Source organism: Anser brachyrhynchus (genome assembly GCF_964034855.1).
Source record: "Anser brachyrhynchus genome assembly, chromosome: 11".
In the NCBI taxonomy this organism is placed as follows: Eukaryota; Metazoa; Chordata; class Aves; order Anseriformes; family Anatidae; genus Anser; species Anser brachyrhynchus.
The window spans coordinates 3,111,335-3,117,334 of record NC_137706.1 but is presented as its reverse complement, the minus strand read 5'-3'; the positions used below and the strand labels follow the sequence as shown (position 1 = coordinate 3,117,334).

The window sequence follows — 6,000 nt, the reverse complement described above, 5'->3', positions numbered from 1 at the left end:
ATAGAAATGCTCTTTTTGCCATGCTTGAAGCAGGACAGATGGTTGAAAAAACTACCTGTACCTCATCATCATTAAGGGATAACTTCTGAAGGGTGGGTTTGCACATCTCAGACCTGCCCTGGGTGGGGTACAGTCCGGCCCTGCCTCTAACAGAGCCTATAGACCTGTGAAGGGGCTGGCAGGGTAGCTGTAGCCCAGATTTAACCCTATATATTTTTTCTCTAGTTTCTATTTCTTCTCATTGCTTTCATCCTCCCTTAACCCCCCTCAAAAAAAAAAAAATTGTTAAGGCGGAAAACTACCGTTTAAACTCTTCACCTCAGCGAGAGCCGCTGGGCTCTGACAGGGTGGCGCAGCGCGGGCACCGCTGGGCTGTGACAGGGCGGCGCGAGCCGCCCCTGCCCCGTCCGCTGTCCCGCGCCCGGGGCGGGTGCAGAGCCGGGTGCAGCCTCCCCTGAGCGGGATAAAACCGGCGCTAACTCCTTTCCGCGCTCTCGCTGCTGTCGCTCGGTCCTGCCCTCGCTCGCGGTGCCTGGGAGCTACTGGAGGTAAGGGGCTGTACTTCCTCGGCTCCTGCGGTGCGCCCCTCGGACACCCTCCCCCCTCCTTCACCGCTCCGTGGGGGCTGGAGCTCCGCGTCCTGGAGCCGGAGGGAGCGGTGGTGGCCGTGAGGGTGTCTTGGGAGGGCTGGGGCCGGCGTAGTGCTTGGTCAGGATCCTGGGTCCAGCTTTGTACGAGCTCCTGGGAGTTCTGTTTGAGTAGAGTAGGCTTCTTCCAACTGCTTCTGGCCCATCTGTATGTCCCCTTCAATACCTGTACAGCTGTGTTACATCTGAGCTTTGGTACCTGGTGTTAGGTGTCTCATGTGAGTGTTCCCAGCCCAAGAAAATCAGGAGACTTGTGTATACGTTCCCCTGGCTTTGTGAGAGCCAGCTTCTTCCTTGGTCTTCCTGGGGAAAAGCAGTGATGTGAGGACACAGCAGGGCTGGAAATAGTAGGCCATGGAAATGGCAGAATGCTTTTGTGCTATTTTAGCAATGCCCTATTGGGTAGATGCAAAGTAGAGTAATTTATATTAAAGTAGAAACAAATTTGTTTTACAGTTGAGAATAACTCATCCTGTTTCTCTTGAAAATGGTTTTGGATACCAATTTTGCTCAATGGAGATAGCTCAATTAGAGCGTTACAATGCCATTGCTTTCATGTTTCTGTTGTGGTTACTTCTCTAGTCATTGCTAGGATTATTATAGCAGTGTTTTCTTAATTGATCAGGGAATTTTAACACACTGATGCCTTTGGTAAAGAGCTATGATCCTTCGGAAACGTTCATTACAGAAACGGCTGTTGTGGTGAGCTAGTTCTGCTCACAAGGCTTGGGTTGGTTGGCAGGCCTGATCTCACAACAAGACTGGAATTTTCATTACATGTTCTTGGTGTTAAAGTTAGAAACTTACTGTAACAAGAAGTGCAGTCCATGCATTGCAATGCATTGAATCAGTTCTGGACTTTGATTTTGCTTCATAATAAACAGTGTCTTTGTACTTAAGCTTATTTGGCTGTGTACATATTATAAATCATTTAGACTTGTTTACACTAAACAGTTGCATGCCCCATAGCACAGAACACTGCATAGAGGCCTGTTTGGTAATAAAGAGTATTCAAAGAGCAGGATGGAAAAATAAGGAGTTCTTGAATTGCCATAGGTTAGAAGTCTTCATTATGATGCAATTGATTACAATGCTAATTAGTGATTATTACATCATTATACAAAAGCCGAAGGCTGTTGAAATGTTTTCGTTGTTTTATTTCCAGCATCTGATTCAAAGTTTGTTTGTTATTTCAACATTCTGAAGTACAGTGTAGCTGAACCAAAAACACCACCCTGTTGTTCAACAGATTTATCTTCAGTGACTTCAAGGTCACTTAAGGAAGACAAATTGAGTGACCAAATCTTTGATGAATGTTCACTGACTTTCGGTTTCAGATTTTTAAATTTTTCAGATTTAAAGTATCTTGACCTTGCCAGATTTTCTTTTCTGTTAAAATAGTGTAAATAAGAAAGAATTCTGTAGGCTTAGTTATGGCTAGTTTGTTACAGAATCTGTGGTATGTCATAAAAGTCAAAGTACATCAAATCTATTGTAGATTATATATGACTTTGCTTACATCTGTGTGAATTCTTGACATAGTTTGTTATTCTCTGTTTTCTGAGGCATAGAGGCCATAAACTTGGGGTTGGAGCTACCTTAGCAGATTCTGTGATGCTTGTGGGAATCACTGTTTCCATAAAGAACATAAATGACTTTACTCAAAAGAACTTAATAGGAAAGTCTAGGGAGCTGTCTCTTTGCTAGCACAAGGAAGCAGCACTTTTTCCATATGGAAAACTTACTATTTAATAAAGGTAGACATAGTTTAGTGTATAGAAAAGTTAAGGCTAAAACATGTCTTTATGTCAGTTAGGTGCAACTTTGTAGAAATCTGAGTTTAACATCTGCAGATACTGGTGGCCCCCTTCTGTTACATGTGCTTTCCTGTAAGAATCGGAGGAGTGAACTTCTCATAAAACCTCCCTGATTATATACCCACATAAGTAATACTTTTCACCATTTAAATATGAGTAACTCCACTGAAGAAGACTTAAGTGATGCTACTTGTATGCTTAAGGAAGTCCTACCTTAATTCAGATAGGACTAAGATGCTCAAACATCTCATTTCCTATAGGTCTTGTATTTGATAGGACATTCAGACAATAAAAAGAAATGTGATTTTTAAATGACACTTTTTGGGCTCCAAACACTTGTATAATGTACTTTTTTTCCCCCAAAATAAACTGCATGTGCACAGGATCTCTTAATATGTGGTTTAAAAACAAGTTTGTTAGATTACATGCATTAATTGTTGTCAGACAATGTTTACACAGCTACTATATCCTTGGTTTTGTTGTTGAAGCATTTAATGACAGTGAAAGCAAGTGGATTTTTATATTTTTCCACGCATTTTGATTTTTTCACTTGGCTAAAGAGCATCTCGTGACATTTGTCTAGCAAGCTTTAAATAATATAACAGGTTATGGGGTAACACAGTAGCTTCAAGGAGGTGCAGGCTATTCTATTGCACCTTATTACAGTGTGTAGAGTACAAGGGTTCTGAGTTGCTGATGTTTTCACTGTCCCATTTTCCAGTTTAGGAGCAACATAAACTATTTTAATTAATATTGTGTCACCAAAAGGTTTTGAAATGGCCAATTGAATTCTGCCAAGATAGAGTCTTTTGATGAAAACATATCTTTATTGATTGTAGAAGAAGAAAATCATTCTTAAAATGAAATCCAGAGAAAAATCATATCCCTCAGAGAAAATTTCTGAGTGGCAGGCTGAGATTAACATCATAAAATTGAATTTGTGCTGCAAACCTTTGATGTAATCAGCAGCTGGGAGATGGTGTTGCCCTTACTGTGCTCCTTCTGATTGTGGTAAATTATTGTGTGGAATGAAATAAGTGTTTCTTGTGTCACTCGTTGAAGAAATACAAACAAGGTATTACTAGGTGGTTCTAGCTAGTTAAAATGGTCTGTATTGATTCCTGGTCTCGGTATCTTGCTCCCTTGGACTGTAAAGCGGCACCTTCACATGCAGGGGAGGTCTGCTGGTCACTCAGCAGTGACTCCTCTGGCCGACTAGTGTGTAGTCCTGCTGAGTCTCCAAGGAAGTCCCATTAAATCTTAAACTGGAAGTTAGTGGCAGGCTGGCAGGGCCTCCAGGATGAATGTGAGAGGATGAAACCACCAAACCAAAGTCGAGAGAAAAGTGTGGAATAATGCAAGTTCTGGCAGAATACATTAGAACAAAGAGGTGGGAAATAGAGATGTTGATGACTGAAGTATTTTAATTGTTGCTCAACATCTGATTAGAGGTATTAATTACTTGAAATATAAAATCATTTTTTCTCTTGTATGCACAGACACAAGAATGCACATCTTAAAGGACCCAGTTATTATATCTATTGTGTAATGTACTGAATAGTAATTGGTTTGAAGTTGTTGCTATTAACTACTTCAAATGTATTTCTTATCTTTGTCCTGTTGTTTAGTGTCACTTCTTTGGTTATCATTCCATTTTAATTTACTTAACCTCATGTCCTTTTCTTTTTCTACCATTATGCTCTCTGCTTTCTTCCCTGCAGCCTCTGCCTCTCTATTTTATTCCTATTTCTCACTTAAGATTTCTCATATTGCATTTCTTTTCTAATTTATTCCATTGCATGCACATGCACCCTGCTGTTTCACAAACTGCAAAATATTGTTGAGCTGTATTTTCAGATTAACAGATATAAGATTCTGAATAGTAACTTATGTAAATAGCAAAGTTGGGACCAGCAGCACGGGCATTGCGGTGTATCAGCAAGCTTACAAAGGCAGCATTATGTCACTTCTGCATCTTTAAAAGGTTTTAGCTCTAAGTGCAATGTATCTTAATTGTGGCTATTAGAGGGACTTGTTCTATATTGTGGACAGTGAGAGTGTAATCTTTTAGTTCTGGAACAAATATCTTTGCTGATTACTGGAGATAACACATCATTCTTAAGGAGAGTGCAGTATTTACAGGTTAAAGTAAATTCTGAGAAATTTGTGGTAGCTTTGACTTGCATTCTGTTTTGTTACATTTAAGTAAAATACTTTTTTCACTAACTACAAAAATGTTAGAATGTCAGATACAGAATAGATGGGAATAGGAGAATGAGGTGGGTTAGGAACACACAAACCTTAGGAATTTGTTGTCAAAACCTACCAGCCTCTGCTTAAAACATATTTCAGAACACTTTACCACAATGATGAAGCTAAAGAGGGTGAGATAGCTGACATGCTGTTTCATATGGCCATGCAAATAGCATCTTGATAGATGCATGTTGCTTTTATAAAATTTTCAATAGTTACTTTTAATCAGTTTGGCCAACTTAACCTTCTCTAAATACTTGAATTTTGAATCCAATATAAACAGTTAGATGCTGCTCATCTCTTAATACTTTCAGGTCTGTAAACCAATTTCCGTATCCCCTCTCCCTCAACTCCCCCCCCCCCCCAGTTGTCATGCATTTAACTGGATTTTGAAACAACTGACTTTTTATTGTACAGGATGCAGAGAAAAAACAAAATAAGTAAAAATACAAAGCCAGAAAAGGTTTTCTGATGGGATGACTGTCATCTGTAGAGTGATTTATTTTTTTGGGGGGGTGTGTGGGGGGGTGGTCCATCATTCCCTAAGTAAGCTATAAATACCTATTCAGTACCTCTCATTATGGGATGTTTTGAGGAGGCTTTTCTGTCAAAACTGGTGTTTTATTACATGAACTGTTTGAGATTATATCTCAGGCAAGTTCACTTCCTAGTTCTAAGGACCTTGACACATTAGAGCTGAAGAATTCTGAAGTTTGCATTCAAAATTCAGGGTGTCTTGTATGAGTAAGTGATTCCTATAACTGTAGCTAATAGCTTAATATTGTTCCAGGTATTTCATACAGAAAAGTTTCCTTTATGCTTTTGAATAAGCTCTATCTATAAACATAAATCCAAATAGAGAACGTAAGCCATAGACTTCAGTGGGAGCAAAACAGAACCCACATCTTTCACTTCAAATGGCTGTGAATATATGCTTAGAAACGTGTCCAAAAGCATACCACCTCCTCTTTGCAGGCTTAAAGTTTTTGATTGGACTTCTAAATACATTGCAGCTTCTGTAGAACTATAATTGTGTTCAGCTATTCAAATGGAAGATTTGATACTGTACAAATGGTGCAAAGTAGTTAAAATAGCACACCTGAAGTCCTTCAAGCTGTGCAGATTGGGATAATTTTCCAAGAGGCTTGTGCTGTGGTTCCAGTGTGAAATGTTCACAGAACTAGAGACAGCAGGGTGGAGATCTAACAAGTTAGAGGTGGAATGAACTGGAATGGCTTTAACTAAGAACAAGAATATTATTTTGACAGTCATGAGGGAGTACT

The 6,000-nt window shown here is 39.7% G+C and overlaps 1 protein-coding gene across 8 annotated transcripts in view; it reads left to right on the top strand.

Moving 5' to 3' along the window:
• Positions 1–6,000, top strand: part of WDR72 (WD repeat domain 72) — a 125,424-nt gene continuing 119,424 nt past the window's right edge. For 4 of the 8 annotated variants that reach the window (XM_080607524.1, XM_080607528.1, XM_080607529.1 and 1 more), the window contains exon 1: positions 103–548. The gene's annotated coding sequence lies outside the window, so the exon portion shown is untranslated. The other 4 variants (XM_080607532.1, XM_080607533.1, XM_080607527.1 and 1 more) reach the window with 3 other exon arrangements.